This window comes from Callithrix jacchus, chromosome 9, assembly GCF_049354715.1.
Source record: "Callithrix jacchus isolate 240 chromosome 9, calJac240_pri, whole genome shotgun sequence".
NCBI lineage: Eukaryota > Metazoa > Chordata > Mammalia > Primates > Cebidae > Callithrix > Callithrix jacchus.
Window position 1 is genome coordinate 67,238,964 of NC_133510.1, and position 18,703 is coordinate 67,257,666.

Below are 18,703 nucleotides of genomic sequence, written 5' to 3' on the forward strand. Positions count from 1 at the left end.
AGAATCCTTGCCACTGAGGACTAGGCCTTTTCTTTCTGGGGGCTCTGTGACCTCACCTCATTACAATCACAGAGTTCCACCCAGGAGACCTCAGAGGCATGGGGTAGAAGGGGGCCATACTGTGATCCCAGATGGGAAAATAAAAGTTTCTGGGCTGAAGTGGAACTTTAAAGGAAAGTGGAGGGGAAGACTACCTCAGGTGGAGGAAATGTGTGGAGCTGAGGAGCTTGGGCTTCTGGATGGGCACTGGGGAGCCACAGAGGGTGTCTGAGCAGGAGAGTGGCCTGACACAAGATGTGATTGTCTAGGAGCAGTGCAGAAGATTGACAGGAGGGCAAGAAATTGGAACTGGGGATGCCAGTCCCAAGACTTGGTAGGAGATCTTGGGTGAGGCAATGACTTTAACCTGTAGGAGTACGTAGGAACTAAAGAGCACAAGCCACTGAGAGCATATTTCCTTTGTTTTATAAATTTCTCATGTATGCAAAAGAGCATGCAAGACCTACATTTATTGATTTAACTATCAACAATAATAAAACAAATCCTTGTGTACTCACCAGTACCTTCAAAGCCTCCTGCAGGATTCTTGAACCCCATCCGATCCCCATCTCTATCCATCTCGAACCCCATCTGATCCCCAAAGTAACCACTGTCCTGGGTTTTTATGTTGGTCATTCCCTTTCTTTTCTTTATTACTATGTCATATGTGTGTATCCCTAAACATGTGTTGAGTTTTGCCTACCTTTAAGCTTTATACAAATAGAATTACACCTTATACGTGTCTATGACTTGCTTTTTCCTCCTCAACATTCTAGTTTTGAGATTCATCTTTCTGATGCATGTAGTTTTACTTCTCAGTGCTGCATAGTATTCCAATGTATGACTATACATATACACACACACATACATACATACATATAGCCATTTTCCTATAGGTAGCACATGTGATTTTTGTTTTGGTTGTAACAAACAATGCTGTCATGAACTTACTTATACATATCTGCTGGTGGACCTCAGCAAGAAGTTCTTTGGGGTACTAGTTGTCAAATTGTTTTTTAAACTCAACTCTAAATAAGAAATATAAGTTGTATCATGAATCACTACCTACATACAAATACACACACATATACTGAAATAAGTTTCATGGAAAAATCATTTACTTCTACTATGTGTAATGTATTCTGATCTAACCAATCACCTTAACATATTTTTTACTTTCAACTTATGTCCTTATGTTTTATTTCTTATAACTAGCATGTTACCTTATTATTTAATAATATAATGAAAATGAAATACTCATGAACCCACTTACTGATCCCACCCACTTACTTACCCACCCACTTACTGATCCCAAAACTAAAACCTTACTAGTAATTTACACCTAGCTTTATGCTCCTTCCCTACCCTGTCCTCTCCATTCACCCCAGAGGTGACTGCTTTCCTAAGTTGATATAATTCCTTTGTTTTTTCTTAGTTTCTTTATCATATACACGCATATGCCTAAATATATATTTGTTTCAGTTTTCTGTTCTTTTTTTTATAAAAAGGATGTCACACAGGGTCTTGTTTTATTCAACATTATGTAGCTAGTATTCCTCCATTATAGTATTAGTATTTCATTCTTACAATATTCCATTGTGTGACTATACCACTCTTTTTTTTTTTTTTTTTTTTTTGAGACGGAGTTTCGCTCTTGTTACCCAGGCTGGAGTGCAATGGTGCGATTTCAGCTCACCGCAACCTCTGCCTCCTGGGTTCAGGCAATTCTCCTGCCTCAGCCTCCTGAGTAGCTGGGATTACAGGCATGCACCACCATGCCCAGCTAATTTTTTGTATTTTTAGTAGAGACGGGGTTTCACCATGTTGACCAGGATGGTCTCGATCTCTTGACCTCTCCTGATCCACCCACCTCGGCCTCCCAAAGTGCTGGGATTACAGGCGTGAGCCACCACGCCTGGCTGACTATACCACTCTTTATGTAATTCTATTATTGTTTTTTTTTCTCTTAAAAAGGTAGTGCTGTGAACATTTTTCTACATGTCCTCCAATGGACATACATGAGAATTTGTGTACAACTACAAACAGAATTTCTGACTTATAAGATGGTTAGTATCTTATAAAGGTGTTAACTTTATAATATAAAATTATTTTCTAAAGTTGTTATAACAATTCATACTTCGCTCAGCAATGTGAAAATTAATGTGTCTTAATTTTCAACAATTAAATAATGCCATCTCATTTTTGGTCTTGCTTTGTATTTTCATGATTACTGTTAAAGTTTAAGATCTCTTTAAATGTCTAATACATGTGTATTTCATTTTCTTTTTTCCATTTTTTTCTAATGAGTTTTTTGCCTTATTCTGGAGGAATATAAGTGTTCTTTGTATTTTGGAGTATTACTACTATATCAATATATTCCACAAGTATCATCTTCAAGTTTACAGCTTATCTTTTAACTTTATCACCTATTTTGAAAAATGAAGTTGTTAGTTTTAATGTAATCTAATTTATCAATCTTTTATGTTAAGCATTTTATGTGCCTTGTGTAAAAATCCTTCTGTACACCAAGGTCAGAAAAATATTCTCCAATCTTTCTTCTAAAACCCTTAAAGTTTTGCTTTGACATTTGTGTTTTAAATTAGTTTGAAATTGATTTTGTGTATAAGAGAAAACAGGAATCTAATTTTATTTTTTACATGTGGATAACCAATGCATAGTCCTTTTCACTACATACCCCCTCTATTATACAACAAAATAATTTATTTATTTATTTATAAATTTAGGGTCTATTTTGTTCTGTTGGTCAATTTATCTATTCCTGTGTGGGTACTATACTTTCTGAATTACTACAACTCTATAATACATTATACTCCCTGAAAGGGAGAGTACCTATGTTTTCATTTTCATCATTACTTAGCTAGTCTTGACCTTTGTTCTTCCCCATAAATTTTAGAATCAACTTGTCAAGAACTATGTAAATCCTTGTTTGGAATTTGAGTGTTGTTGCACCAACTCTGTAGATCAGTTTAAGGATAATTAACATGTCTGTGATGATAAAGCATCCTGAGAACATGGTATAGCTCTTCATTTAATTAGGTCTTTTTTATCTTTCCTTTCCTATAACATCTTGTATAATGTTTATATTTCTCTAGGTATAAGCCTTTCACACATTCATTAGATTTATTTCTAATTATCGTATGCATTTTAAATCATTATTTTATCAACTTTATTGAGATTTTGCATACAATTATATCTCAATATAAGTGCACACATAAAGTGCATGTTTAAATTTATAAGAAATTGCCAAGTACAGATCAACAAATTTTGACAGATGTATGCTCCAATATAACCAGCACTCAATGAAAACATAGATTTCCATTATCTTAGAAAGTCTCCTCATGAGTCTTTGCCATCAGCTGCCCAATCACATCCCAGGCAGCCACTGATCTAATTTAGTATTGCTAGTTGTAGAACTTGAAATGAATAGAAGTATACAGTATATATTCTTTGTATCTGAATGTTTCAACTTAGCATAATGTTTTTGAGATTATCTACGTTGTGTCATGAATCTAGTTCATTATTTTTTGTTGCTGAATGATATTTTATTACGTGACTGTATCTCAATTTGTTTATCCATTCATCTGCTGGTACACATTTGAGTTGTTTCCAATTTGGGGGTATTAAAAAGAAGTCTTCTATAAAATTCATATACAAGTCTCTGTATAGATCTGTTTCTTGTTTTTGTTTTTGTTTTGAATAAATACCCAGGAGTGGAATTGCTGCATCATTTGATAAGTACACATTTAACTTCATAAGAAATTGCCAAACTGTGTCTGTCTGTCTGTCTGTCTCCCATCAGACTGGGATCTCAGGTAGGCAGAGACTTGCCTGCCTCTGTTTCCTCAGTGCCGAGCCCTGGCTGTGCACATGGTAGGGGTTCAGGAAGTGTGTGATTCAGGACACCCACCTTGTGGTGGATGAAGGCAGCAAACCTGCTGTTGAGGCACTTGATCTGCTTCTCCTCCGGCTTTATGCACTGCATATTGGGGTCAATCTCTAGGTTGAAGGGCATGAGGAGGTTCTTGTTGACCAACACGATGGTGATGCAGGCAGTGCTGAGCCCACACGTGCTGAATCTGTGTCCACAGGAGCCAGTGCCAAAGCCCCCAGTGAGGCCATGGTATCAGGGGCCAGCAGTGATGGAGCAGCCACCAGGCCAGGGCCTGCAGGCCAAGATGCAGCTGAGGGTGAGGTCGTAACCATATCTCTGAGTGGTCCCACAGGACCTGGATTTGCACACTCCACTCAGACTCCGCTCTAGGCAAGACATTCTACAAGTGATGGCAGCTCTCTGCTGGAGGAGATGAAGCAAGAGGAAGAAGAGAAAGACTCTGACTCCTCACTGCTAGCACGTTTTATAAACCCGGACACCTGGTTCTGTCTGCCTCCCATGTGGAGAGGCCATATGGGCTTGGGAAATTTCAGTCATTTCTCCTCCCTCCTGGGGTAACATCATCAAGATGGGACTTTGGAAAATCCTACAATCAGGCAATTCTGAAATGTTGGCAGCATTTCTTTCACAGCTGAGGGCCGACAGTGCCCAGGAGTCAAGGTCAGCCAAAGCCTGTAGTCTCCACACTTTGTGAGGTGATTGTGGAGCTGGGGAGAAGCCGGGTTGGGATGCTTCCTTTCAGGTCGTTAGCTGAGCTCACAAGCTCAATTTTTCAGTTTGGGCCATCAGATGAGCTGCAACCAGGGACAAGGACAGACCATCGTCACTCCGGGTGGTGGGCCCTGGCTCCTTCAAGTGAAAGACCCTTCCAGAAGCTCCCCAGGCTCTTCCAGAAGAGCCCCAGGGCCAAGTCGTAAAGGCAACCTGTGATACCTGGCTCCTGGCACGGCCAGTGGAGATTGTGTCTACCTCTACTAAGACGTGGAAAAGTCAACCATGCAACCAGAAAGTTTTGTTCAGCTCTTCTTGCCACAGGAGCTGTGGTGTGAGCATGTGTGTAAGCATGTAGTTTGAAGATTCAAGTAGCCAGATCCCTCCACCTGCCCACCCACCTCCCTCCCTTCCCATGTGCCTTCAAGATTCCTCACCCCCACCCGACAGTGTGTCCCTCAACTCCACCAGAAGCACAGGGCCATGCTCTACAGTCTTTTGCAAAGGCTCCCTCTTTATTGGGGGTACCCTTCAAGAGAGCTTTTCTCATCAGCTTTGAGACAGGCCCACAGGAGCCTAACGGAAGGGTGGGAGTGGGGGTCCCCAGCCAGGAGAGCATCAGTGTGTAAAAGGCCACAGCCTCCAGGCCTGAAAGAGCAGGGCAAGGGGCTGGGGGTCTGGATGGTGACCAGGGCAGTGAAATAACAACAGCTCTCAACAGTGGCTAGAATGTACAGACCACTTACTGTACAGCAGACAGCATGCTAGTGCTTTACACACCCCTCATCTGATCCTTACCATGTCCCTGGCAAGTTCTGTTACCTCAGCTCTACATACAAAAGAAACAGAGGCTCAGAGAGGTTGTGTGCAAGTTTTCACCCACATTGTAAGTGGCAGAACCCAGATGTGTCTGATTCCAGAGACACTTTTGATCACTATACCATGAAGAATAAAGAAATGTATTTCTGAAATGGACACACTGGTGTCCAAGATAAACAAAGGTACCAGAAGAACACACACGGACATGCGTGCACACACACACTTTTACACATATGCACTCTCTGTGTACCAGCCCCATGCCCCATTTACTCACACACCTCTGAGCATGGCACTTCTAGGACTTTGCTACACATTCTAAGCCCACCCTGCCAATCCACCGTATCACCGTGTGGCCTCCCCTGTCCTCACCAACTCCTATTTTTCAGCCAAAGCAGATGACCTGCTATTCCCTTCACATCCTCTGGCCTCCCTTGCTTGCTGTCATTGCTGACACCATTCCCTCTTGCCTGAATCCTCCCCTCTCTCAGCTCAGCATTTCCAGGTTTCTCACCTTCTTCAGGCCAAACCAAAGTGTCAGCTCCTCTAAGGACCCTGCTCTGACCCCTGGTCCCAAGCTCCCATGGCATGGTATTGCTGCACTATAGCCAGATCCCCTGCAGCTTTACACCAGGGTCCTGTGTGCGTGCCTGCGCTGCCTGAGGGCGGCAGTCTCTCCTACATGCTCTGAGCCTGGTTCCTGATGGGTATTCAGTAGAAGTTTGCTTCCTGCCCTGGGACCCACTGGGAGACTGAGGAAGAGGCATGGTAACCCAAACAGGACATTAGCTTTTCACTGATAGGCTGGTATCTTGGTGATAAAAGGGGTGCTGGGGGGTAATTTCTAGAAGATCTGGCTGAGAATGAAGAAGCCCTCCTCTTGCCTGGCACTTGGGACAATCAACCCACTCTATGAAGAAGTATGTCCTTAATTGTTTCTGAAATTTCTCGGGCTTCAGCCCATTTCTCTCCCCTGAGTTCCACGCATAATAAAAAGACCACCAGGCATATGTTTCCCTCAGGCTGGGCCAGGGATGAGCATTAACACTGTGGAGGATCACTGTGATCTAGGTGACAAACCTCTCCATTCCAGCCCCTTCACAGTCTACTCTTAGCAGGCACAACCCAGCCTGCAGCTCTTCTGTTTCTCTGGATTTTAAATGCACGGAATTATCTGAGTGGACAAAGGCTGATTATTAACATCCTCATCGATTGTGATAGCATAGAAAGTCCAGTCCATCCACCCACCAAACCCCAGAAAGGGATCCAAGCAAGAATCATGTAAGTGCCTCCATATGTCTAATTTAAATCCCCCATGCTTCAGGTTAAGTCCAATTCCTCTTGTCTGGGAAACACCAAGGGAAGACTCCTTTAATACTACTTATTCCCAAAAGAAAATTGGAGTCAAAATACATAATCCTGAAGCCAAGCATTAGTCACACAACTGGTGACTGACAGAGCAGGAGCACTGTCATCTCAGACAAACACCACCATTCTCAGTTCCAGCTCCCCTTCTAGCCTCATGCATTGCAAGGAACTCACTGCTAACTACAAGCAGACATTCCCAGTCAGGTAAATGGGCACAACAATACCCACCTCAGAAGGACGCCCTGGGAGCTAGACAGTAAAACACAGAAAAGACAGCTCAGGTACAGAGGGAAGTAGGGGGAAAGTCTCATGGGTAACTGCCCAACTTCACCCTGATACAATGGGCCCTAGTAAAACAGTGGTCCTGAATAAGCACATTCCTTCCCCTTCAGGTACACTGAGATAGGGAAACTAAAGACAGCCTCAGGGGACATGCCTGCTGCTGCAAAAAAAATGTATGGAAACAGACACTCTCCCTCCCAGATAAGCACAACAAAGACACAGAGACAGTCCAAGCCTCCAAAAAACTCTCCCACCCTAAATCCTGAAAAAACTCTTAGTCTGTAAGAAGAGTGTGCCTCTGACCTTACTCAGCCAGATGTCCCTCTCATGTTTGTTTTCTCTAAAATAAACCTGTCTGACTGGCAAGCCACCTTTTGTGTTTCTTTCCTCTTTCTTTAATTCTTACAGTCTCCCAGCTGAAGCTGGGGACAGCGCACAAGCCTGTGGAGTTGCGCTACAACTTCTACAGAGGACAGAACTAAGGCTGGCCTTAAGCTGCTGCAAAACAGACCAAGGCTGGACCAAAGGAATCCAAGCCTATGAGAGTGCAGAAAAGACAGGAAAAGGGATCATAGGGCACTCCCTGGAAATGAGATGCCAGGCAGCTCAAAGCCAGGACTGGCTGTGATGACCTCCGGAGTCCTAAGATTTAATTGCTGCTTTCACAATAATAACTCATATTTAAAAGCAAGGGAAGCTGAGTGTGATTTGCGTGCTTCTCTTTAATGCTGGCTGCTGAGTGCACACTCCTGGTTTCCTCTGCAATAATTGGACACATAATTAACCTCCTTTATAATGGATTATGGCCTTCTAGAGTTGGTGACCATGACCAAGCCTCAGTTAAGGGGAAGGCCTTGGATCGACCAATTTCTCCAAGGGCCCAAAGCCCAGCAGTCTGTGCTCCTGCTGCCAACAAGAACTCAACCCTCAATCAGCCCCCAGAGATTCAGACCCTGGGTGAGACCCATGTGGAGGAGGGCCTGGAAGAGGGGTCTTCTCTAAGATTCTAACTCTGCCCCTCTATAGAGCCATCTATGTATGACCTTAAACAAGTCACTGGGCCACCCTGAGCTCACCTTCCCAATCAGGTGGGCACAATAATACCCACCTCAGAAGGATGCCCTGGGAGCTAGAGGAAACAATATAGTATAAAGAGGCCTCAGCACAGTACTAGGCACATTGTGGGCACTCCATAAAACAACTCCCTCCCCCTCGCCCAAGCAGAATGGAGAGAGGTACAGGAAGGCGGGACATTTGGCCAGAAGAGGAGGTATGAGCTGAGACCTGAGATAGACAGAAGGGAAGAGAAAGTTTTTGCCCAAAGGGACACAGGATGAATGATAAATTAGCAATAGAATAGAACAAATAATAGACAAAGAAACAAACATTTACAGAGCTCTTATTAAGTGGCAGGTAGGGCCCTAAATGCTTTCTGGTTATTATCTCATTAGATCCTGGCGACAGCCCTCAATGCTTACTATTATTATCGCTATTTTGCATCGAGGAAACTGAGGCTCAGAAAGGTTATTCAGCTGCCCAAAGTCATGACATGAACCTGCAGGACTGACTTCAGAGGCCCCACCCTCTCGACACGCACGCACACACTCGCCCCCCACACCGTGCAGGGATGTGCAGATAACTAAAGCCAAGCTTCCCCGCCAGCAGGGGACCAGGGCTATGTATGGGACTGGGATCCAAGTGAGGGCCCGATCCGACGAGGCAAGGCTCGGAGTCCCGACAGAGGGGCTGACGAGCGGCGGAGTTACATGCGCACTCCCGCAGAGCACCGGTCCGGCGGCGGAGCTGATCAGGCGCTTCCCGGCCCCATAAAGCGCGGGCGGGAGGCGAACGCCGTTTTATGGAGGCGGCCTTGAAGCCGGGCCCGCTTTGATTCCCGGCTCCGCGAGGAGCGAGGACAGAACCCTCCAAGCTCGTAAACGCCTGGCCGGCGAGCTTCCTCCCCGGGTCCACGGGCAGCCGTAGAAGGCGCGGCGCGGGCCTGGGGTCCAGCCGCCCGCCCCTGCCGGCGCGGCACCATGTCCGGCCTCTCCTCCCGCCTCGGCGCCCCCTTAGGGGTCGGCGCCTTCAGCTGCATCTCCGCCTGCGGGCCCCGGCCCGGCCGCTGCTGCATCACCGCCGCCCCCTACCGCGGCATCTCCTGCTACCGTGGCCTCGCCGGGGGCTTAGGCAGCCACAGCGTGTGCGGGGGCTTCCGCGCCGGCTCCTGCGGACGCAGCTTCGGCTACCGCTCAGGGGGCGTGTGCGGGCCCAGCCCCCTCTGCATCACCACCGTGTCGGTCAACGAGAGACTCCTCACACCCCTCAACCTGGAGATCGACCCCAACGCGCAGTGCGTGAAGCAGGAGGAGGAGCAGATCAAGTGCCTCAACAGTAGGTTCGTGGCCTTCATCGACAAGGTGGGTGTCCTGGATCACACCCTTCCTAAACCTAGAGATCCTGGGAGGAGATGGGCATTCCCAGGTCGGTCTCTCTAGAAATGGGGAATGAGGACGTCTGATAATTTATACAATTTTAGGCAGTGCTGGCCCGTAGCATTAAATAACAGTGAAACACCTGATGGGAAAATTCATCTGCTTTAATGTCTGTTTCAATCCTTAAGATTAGGTGGGGAAAAGTCTCACTGGATGCTAATATTTTTAGCATCTCTCCAATACTTGCTTTCCTCCTGCTTCTAATAAAGAGAGCAAGCCTTGGGTTCAGAACTGTGTAGGACAACTGTGTCTGCTAGAATTTAACTGTTTCTGCTAGAATTTAAGAATTCGCTTTACGTATGCCTACTAATGATGGTTTTGCATCTCTGGTAGTAATATCAAGTTACTTTTTTTTTTTTTTAATTGAGATGGAGTTTCACTCTGGTTGCCCAGGCTGGAGTGCAATGGTGCTATCTCGGCTCACTGCAACCTCCACCTCCCAGGTTCAAGTGATTCTCCTATCCCAGCCTCCAAGCAGCTGGGATTACAGGCACATGCCACCACACCCCGCTAATTTTTTCTACTTTTAGTAGAGACAGGGTTTCACTATGTTGGCCAGGCTTTTAACCCCATACATGTAAATGTTAATTGAATCCACTTATAGATAAATCATAGCTATAAAATAGCATATAGCATGGCAAAATCCTGAAGTCACCTTTGAGTGTCCACAGAAGAGAAAGGAGGCAGGGAGAGGGTGAGGGGCTGGCCCAAGGGCCCCCAGAGAGTGGGTGCCAGAGCAGGGCTCCAATCCCAGGCCCTCTCCAACTCTCCAGCCCCTGGACTAGAAGGTCCACGGCTTGGGGCCCCAGCTGCCCCACTCCCTCTAGCAGGGGCTGGCTCACCTCAGCAGGCACTGCACCCTGGAGAGGTGACCAAGAAATGGCTTGTGGAATGCACACTAGCCCAGGAGCAGGTGGCCTGGCCTCCATGCCCATTTCCTCTACTAATGTACTGTGTGGCACTGGGCAGAGGCTTCCCTTCTCTACCCCAGTGGCCTCCTCACCAGGGCTGTGTGTGGTACAGCATGTGAGCTGGCCATGACTCTGAAAGGGAAGACGGGGTCCAAAGCAGCCATGAGACCCCATAGCAAGACCACCTAAAATTATGCCATGTAGCCATGTGTGGTGGCTCATGCCTGTAATCCCAGCACTTTGGGAGGCAGAGGCGGGTGGATCATGAGGTCAGGAGTTTGAGACCAGCCTGGCCAAAATAGTGAAACCCTGTCTCTACTAAAAATACAAAAAATTAGTTGGGCGTGGTGGTGGGCTCCTGTAATCCCAGCTGCTTGGGAGGCTGAGGCAGGAGAATTACTTTGACCCAGGAGGCAGAGGTTGCCGTGAGCCAAGATTGCACCATTGCACTCCAGCCCAGCAACAGTGTGAGACTCTGTCTCAAAAAAATTATCCCATGTAATATCCACAGTCCCCATTCCCCATGTCTACAAGTTCCAACCTGGGAATTCCCAGCTGCACTCATGGAGTTGGTTGAAAAGGACCCCAGGGCAAAAGGCAGGAGGACATCTCAGCTCCAGCTCAAATGTATGAGAAGTGGAAAACTGGGGGACCTAGTTTGTTTGCTGACATCCTTTCTGGCCAGCCCAATGTATCGTTGCCATGTGTTCCTCCAGTTTCAGTGAAATCCAGGAAAAGCATACAAGCCTCACTTTGCCGGGGTCCTCACCCACCCCATTTTCCAAAACCTCCCCCCATTCACATTACCTGCCTGGCCTCCAGAGACATATGACACAGTGTTCAACATAAGAGTTCAGGCCACCTAGGACCATCCCTATGGCTCTTCAGGCCCCAGGCATCCTGCCTGGTAAGAGCCTAGCCTCTGTGACCTCCCCAGCTAGAAAGTCCTTTCCACCTTGACCACCCATTCAATCAAATGTTCACCAAGCCAAGGGCTGGCTATGAGGACATCAATAAATAAGCCACAGGCCCTGCCCTGAGGGGCCCATAGTAAAAGACATTCTCCCTACTCTATCCCTCCCAACACTGCTCTACATTACTTTCCTCCAGGAAGTCTTCCCTAATTATCACTACCCACTACCCCCATTTGTCCCCTGTAGCCTGACAGTAACATCTGTCCCTCCCAGGCCTCTCAGTTGCTCACTCATCCCGTCCAGGCTCAATCTGGACAGACCCTCACTCAGACCTGAATAAGCAATTATGAAACAAGGATTCTCCAGCTGCATCTTCCATCCAGGAGAGGCCAGCAAGGGCCATGTGGTCTACCCCTTGCCTCTGCACCTCTCACTGCTAGTTCTGTCTTGACTCTGGCTGTTCCCCAAGGAGGGCTGGGGATATTGGCTCCTCCCACCAACTTTTCTCCCACTTCCACACCAGGTGTGCTCTCTGGAGCAGCAGAACAAGCTGCTGGAGACCAAGCTACAGTTCTTCCAGAACCTCCAGTGCTGTGAGAGCAACCTGGAGCCCCTGTTTGAGGGCTACATCTAGACTCTGCAGCGGGAGGTCAAGTGTGTGGAGGCCGACAGTGGGAGGCTGGCCTCAGAGCTCAACCACGTGCAGGAGGTGCTGGAGGGCTACAAGAAGAAGTGAGTGCAGTGAGAAGAGGGTCTGGAGAAACTAAATGGGATTAAGTCAAAGTATGATAGATTTGGGTTAGACCACAAGAAGAACTTCCCAGCAGGAAGAAAATAGTGACAATAATCCTGTGGGGTGGGGGGGAGTTTCTTTTCTAGGCTGGGAGTTTATACATTGGAGATTCTGAACCGTTCCAGCTGCTTCATCATTATGTGTTTATTTCATTAATTCATCAAACATTTTATCGACCATCTACTCAATGTTGTAGGTGGGGAAGGAGTAAGGAAGAAAGAAAGAGGGGAAAGGAAAGGTGCCAGAGTTGGGCAGGGTTCCTCCCCCCCACCAAGGGAGTTACAGCCCAGAAACAGAGAGGAGGTCTTTGAAAATGTGCAGGGCCCTCACCCTGATCCATATCAGGAGTGAGAGTCCCTGAAATAGAGCTTTGAGTAACATGGGTTGGTTTGAATGCCCACAAGGAAAGGATGGACAAGTTCCCTTCAGTCCAACACTTTTGATTCTTGTGACAACCTCCAAAAGATCCAGTTCCTGGAGTGTGTTTACCTGTACCTTCATTCCCATTTTTTCCTCCCCCAATCTGAGCCTTGTGTATTTTTTCCCCAGGTATGAAGAAGAGGTGGCACAAAGGGCCACCACTGAGAATGAATTTGTGGCCTTGAAGAAGGTGAGCAACCCCAGAATCCTTGTCCCCTCTCTCAGAACTGAGGTCAGAGATAGACGGGTCCTAGAACCAAAGGTTTGAGCTGGGAGGCCTTGGCTAAAATCAGGCTTTCTGTAATTTGGCGAGGTGGAGGGACTCCCTTAGAATCACACAACCCAGCTTCTTTCTATTCCTTTCCCCAGTGCTCCAGTGCTCCCTGGGTGCCACTGGCAGCAGAGTACACTGCTTCAGATGGAGCAATATTCTCCCCCATCTGAGGGGGAGTGCTCCCATACAGCCACTGGCTTTTCACCTCCTTCAGCCCTGCGCCTGCATAGAGTATGCACCCTAGAAATATCTGTGAGTGAAAGAGCATGTGAATGGTAGACAATGGCTGCATCCTCAGGCCAGCAACAGCTTGAAAACAGGCGGGGACAGTGACCATCATCCCTGGCCTCTTAGACTTGACTCTGTACAAGTGCCATCACATGGACTCTGATTAGGCCCTCAGCCACCTCCGTATGAGGAAGGCCGGATTTCTGTGAGAAATGAGGCACAGAGGTTAAGGGGACTGGTCAGAGTCACACTGACTTGGAAGGGACAGAGTTGATCCCTGAGCCCTCTTCTGACCACAGATGTAGATTTATCTTCCATGAGATTTCAGAGTGGAGAGGGATGGGACTTCACTAGAACTGACCCATTGTACACTAGACCCTAGTTTTGGTGATAGTGCACAACATGGGTTCTAGAGGAATCATCCCAGTGGGTACCAGAGGAAGTGCCTGCAAACCTCAGCATCCCCCTCCCTTACCCAAACCTGCTGTTGACCCCACTATTAGCTGTATAAGGGGCTTTGCCACGGCATGATACCAGGCTTTGTGATGAGCATCTACAGAGGGTCTCCAGGGAAGCTGCTCAGCCTGATGGGGCACCCCTCCCTGGTAGGAAAAAGCATTCTGCATTGTCTCTCCAGGGCAACTCCTGTGCCCTCTTCTCCCCTTTAGGACATGGACTGTGCCTACCTATGCAAACCAGACCTGGAGGCCAACACAGAGGCCCTGACCCAGGAGATTGACTTCCTGAGGCGCCTATATGAGGAGGTGCGGGGCCACAGAGCAGTGGGGCAGCAAGGAGAATGAGTTAGACATTGGAAAAGGCTTGTCACCATTCAGCTTCTGAACCCCATGGTAGGGCCAGGGGAGAAGCCCCAGACAGGTTCGCAGTGAGCAGGTGAAGAAGTGTGGCTTGACCTCCCACTCCCAAGCCCCAGGCAAGCTGGTGCTCCCGGTTACCAAAGTGACAGTTGCCAAAGGTGGCAAACTCTGGTTTTAGACCCAAACTTTCAAGCTGGAAGGCCCTGATTGAAATCAGGCACTGGGCCTCAGACATGGACTCTCTACCTCCGAGTCCTCTAGGTCTCAGGGCTCTGGGCTTCAGGAGTCCTGAGGGGGTTCCAGGGTTGAGATGGAAGACTGTAACTGGGAAGGTGGGGCTTTAGACACTGAGGAAGCAAGGAAAGGGGACAGGGGACGATGATGAGCATGGGCTACCAAGAGTGGGGCTGGTCTGAGAAGCTCTTGCCACTCTCCTTCTCCTGCAGGAGATCTGGATTGTCCAATCCCACATCTCAGACACCATGATCGTCAAGCTGGACAACAGCTGGGACCTGAACATAGACTGCGTCGTTGCTGAGATCAAGGCATAGTACGACAACATTGTCACCTGCAGCCGTGCAGAGGCTGAGTCCTGGTACCACAGCAAGGTGAGTGGGGAAGTCTACACCTGCCTGCTAGACATAGCAGTGGGAGGGATGTAAGGCATCTATTAAATAGACTTCCTTTTCTGGGGATGCTGGTCCCTACAGATGAGAAGAGAAGGGCTGGCTCTCTGAGGCTGGGATGGCAGAGCAGGACTGCCACGTGTGGTTGCACAGGCTGAGCACTGCACAACTGCACAACCATCCATGGTATCCTGAATGGACGGGACGCCCCACCCAGAGCCTCATGAGCATCTCTTCTTCCCCAGTGTGAGGAGATGAAGGCCACGGTGATCAGGCATGGGGAGACCCTGCGCCGCACCAAGGAGGAGATCAACAAGCTGAACTGCATGATCCAGAGGCTGACAGCCGAGGTGGAGAAAGCCAAGTGCCAGGTATGAGGGCCCAGCCCACCCCTCAGTGTGGGAAGAGTAGGGATTTGAGTTAGAGGGATTTGAGTTGGAGGGATATGAGCAGAGGGATTTGAGTTAGACCCCTTGCCAATGTGTGGGGACACGGGCAAACACCAAGCATGAGGACAGCCTCCTCCATGGAAAAGGTTCTCCATTCTCACTTAATGGAGGCATTGGAGCAGTATAGAGGGAATGAGGAGACAAGGGCTTTCCTGCTTCCAAGGGCAGAATGGGCCAGAGGAAACAGCACCAGTCTAAGGGGCAGGAAACCTGGGCTCTCAAACCAGCTCTGCCACTAGCTTGCCCTGAGACTTGGGAAAGGCATTTAACCTCTCTGGCCTGTTGTTCTAGATCAGTGATCGCACATTCAGAGATCAACAGAGGTTGGTAAATGAGCAAAGCAAGCAAGCTGTTCCCAAGGCTCTTGCGTATGGTAGGGACTTTAGCAAACTGGAAAGCACAAAGGGCAGGGCTAGGCAGATCCAGCTGAGGCAGGCCATGAAGAAATGCAGGTCCAGTGTGGCCAGATACTCTGAGCTTTTGAAAGAAGCCATGAATTTCAGTTATTGTGTTAAGTTTCCAAAATTGAAGACACTGCAAACACTCCTGGGAGCACTAATTTGCAACCCCTGGCCTAACAAATAGATAAGGCCTCTTCCTCTGCTAGTCAATGATCAGTGGTTACCTGGCCTCTAACCTGAGGCCAGAACAGACACCCTTAATAACCCTCCCTTGCCTCCCAGAACTTTAAGCTGGAGGCCGCGGTGGCCCAGTCTGAGCAGCAGGGTGAGGCAGCCCTCAGTGACGCCCACTGCAAGCTGGCTGAGCTGGAGGCCGCCCTACAGAAGGCCAAGCAGGACATGGCCTGCCTGATCGGGGAGTACTAAGAGATCATAAACTCCAAGCTGGGCCTGGACATCGAGATCGCCACCTACAGGCACCTGCTGGAGGGCGAGGAGCAGAGGTGAGGACCACAGCTATGGGGAGGGTATCCCCTCAGTTTCCCCAGGTAGTGCTGCAGTGCTTCAAGAGCCAGGAGCATGTCTGCAGATTACTTACTTCTACCTGGAGGAGAGAACTTGCAGGTTAACAGATTTCACCAGCTTTGGTCCCCACAACTAATTTCTGTCTCTTTGCTTTCCCCATAAGGTTGTGTGAGGGAGTTGGTGCTGCAAGTGTCTGTAAGCAATCTATTTTGTGGGTTCCGAAATAAGAGCCTGGGGTTCTGGGCAAGCAATCTTTTTCTTAAAGCTTCAGACAGTAAAAACTTTAGGCTTGTGGGCCATGCAGTCTCTGCCTCGACTGCTCCGCTCTTGCTGTAATATAAAGCAGACACAGCCAAAGGCAACCCTTAAAGGAAGAGGTGTGACTGGGTTCCAAGAAACCTTGATTGACAGTCAGCCCGCATGTGGCCATAGTTGGCAGACTCTAAACACAAAGACGGAGTGGGGCAGTGAGTGATTATTGTAACTTAACTACAGTCAGGCACCACATAAGGACTTTTAGGTCAAGGATGGATGGAATATAGGACAGTAGTCCCATTAGATTATAATACCATATTTTTGACTATACCTTTCCTAGGTTTAGCTCTGCTTAGATACACAGATGCCTACCATAGTGTTACAGTTGTCTTCAGTCTTCAGTACAGTCACACGCTGCACAGCTTTGTAGCATAGAAGCAATGGGCTGTGCTATATCTCAGCCAGGAACCTGTGGCCAGAAGGCTGCATGCAGCCCAGGACAGCTTTGAATGTGGTCCGACTGTGATTGTTTTAAGCTCATCAGCTATCATTAGTGTTAGTGTATTTTATGTGTGGCCCAAGACAGTTCTTCTTCTTCCAGTGTGGCCCAGGAAAGCCAAAAGATTGGACACCCTTGGGGCCTGAGTGTGGTGACTCACACCTGTAATCCCAGCACTTTGAGAGGCCAAGGCAGGTGGATCACTTGAGGTCAGGAGTTCGAGACAAGCCTGGCCAACATGGTGAAACCTCGTCTGGACTAAAAATACAAAAATTATCTGGGCGTAGTGATGGGCGCCTATAATCACAGCTACTAAGGAGGCTGAGGCAGGAGAATCACTTGAACCCAACAGGCAGAGGTTGCAGTGAGCCAAGATCACCGCACTGCACTCCAGCCTAGGCAACAGAGCAAGAGTCTGGCTCAAAAAAAAAAAAAAAAAAAGATTGGCCACCATTGCCATAGAGCCCACGTGTGTAGTAGGCTACACCATCTAGGTTTGTGTATGTGTACTCCATGATGTTCGCACAATGACAAAATCATTCAATGCTGCATTTCTCAGAACATGTCCCTGTTGTGAGGCAAAGCATAGCTATGTCTGCCTAAGAGAGGACCTGGGCTAACAGTATATCAAGACTACAGGAACCAGTGCCCATAGGAGGGTGTTGAGGGGAGCGGATAGAAACAGGGGAGAAGCTCTGAGCAGAAGGAGCCTCTGGCTGCCAGGAGACTGAGCCCTGTACTCCCCCTCCGACAGTGTCAGCAGCTCCCGCAGTGGGGTCGTGTGCAGGGACCTGTGCGTGTCGGGCTCCCGGCCGGTGACGGGCAGTGTCTGCAGCACCCCCTGCACCGGGAACGTGGCGGTGAGCACCGGCCTGTGTGCGCCCTGTGGCCAGAGCTGCGGCAGCGGCCGCTCCGTGCGCTTCGCCTGAGCACCCAGCTTTGTACCGACACCACCCCACCAGCAGCAGCCCCAGCTTCCCGAGGCAGCCCAGAGCTCCCTCAGCCCCCAGAAGAGTGGAAGAAGCGCTTCGGGGCTCAGCCGCCCCATCGGCCCCCACGCTGCGCCTTCTGGTCTCGCATCCCCGCCCGCTGATCCCTTCACTGCTTCAGGAGCACAGGACTCCTGGTCCGCAGCTCTCCCCACCCCGCGTCTAAAGGACCGTTTCCTCGCAGCCCAAGGCAAAGACCCGGGTCCGGAGGCCTGGAGGCCTGTGGCCTCTGAGGGACAGATGGGCCTGGAGCCCCTTGGTGTGGACTTGCTGTGCCTTCTAATCCACGTGCCGGGCAGGCCACCTCTCGAGCCTGACTGGCTGGCTCTCTCCCTCTCCTCTGTGCTTGTCTCAGCATTTCCAGTAAAGCTCCTGGTCACATGCAGTGCGCCCTGACAGTCTCTCCTCCCTCCTGCCGGCTTCATCTTCCCATCCAGGTTTCCCATCAGGGGCAGACAGAGAGCTGTGCGGAGCAGTGGAGGAGGGCTGGCCCACCCCCGCACCCTGCCCCACCCACAGGCACTGCATCCTGAAGGGCGGCCCCCCAGAGTCAGCAGATGGAAGGGCAATGTGGCAAGCCTTAGGAGGTGGGAGGGGCTGGATCTCCTGACACCTTGGGTGGGAACCTCATCACTGTGGCTGCTGGGACATCCCTGGTCCACTTTTTCCACTCTCCACCCTCAGTCCCCACCTCAGCATTTGAAAGTTCCCTGACCATAGGGTCAAATATACACACTTCCCCTCAGAAGCCAACACATCCCAGAGAGCTCCCCCACCTACACCACCACCATCACCCCCTGAGGTCCCAGACACAGAGACTTCCCCACCGCTCCATAGCGCCCATCATACATGCTGCTGCCCGTCAGGGACACATTTCCCCATGAATAGGCCCTGCCCTGCCACAGAACACCTGCCACACTCACAGGCACAGACCTGTGCATTAAGGATCCTGACATACAGAGTTCCCCATCAAGCACTGA

General features: G+C 49.0%; 1 pseudogene across 1 annotated transcript; it reads left to right on the top strand.

Moving 5' to 3' along the window:
* Positions 1-8,743: 8,743 nt before the first annotated feature.
* LOC100405634 (putative keratin-87 protein) lies at positions 8,744-17,007 on the top strand (annotated as a pseudogene). The gene is made up of 7 exons (XR_013522336.1): positions 8,744-9,546; positions 11,970-12,178; positions 12,789-12,849; positions 13,830-13,925; positions 14,426-14,587; positions 14,851-14,976; positions 15,738-17,007. The product of XR_013522336.1 is annotated as a putative keratin-87 protein (transcript).
* The last annotated feature ends 1,696 nt before the right edge of the window (positions 17,008-18,703 follow it).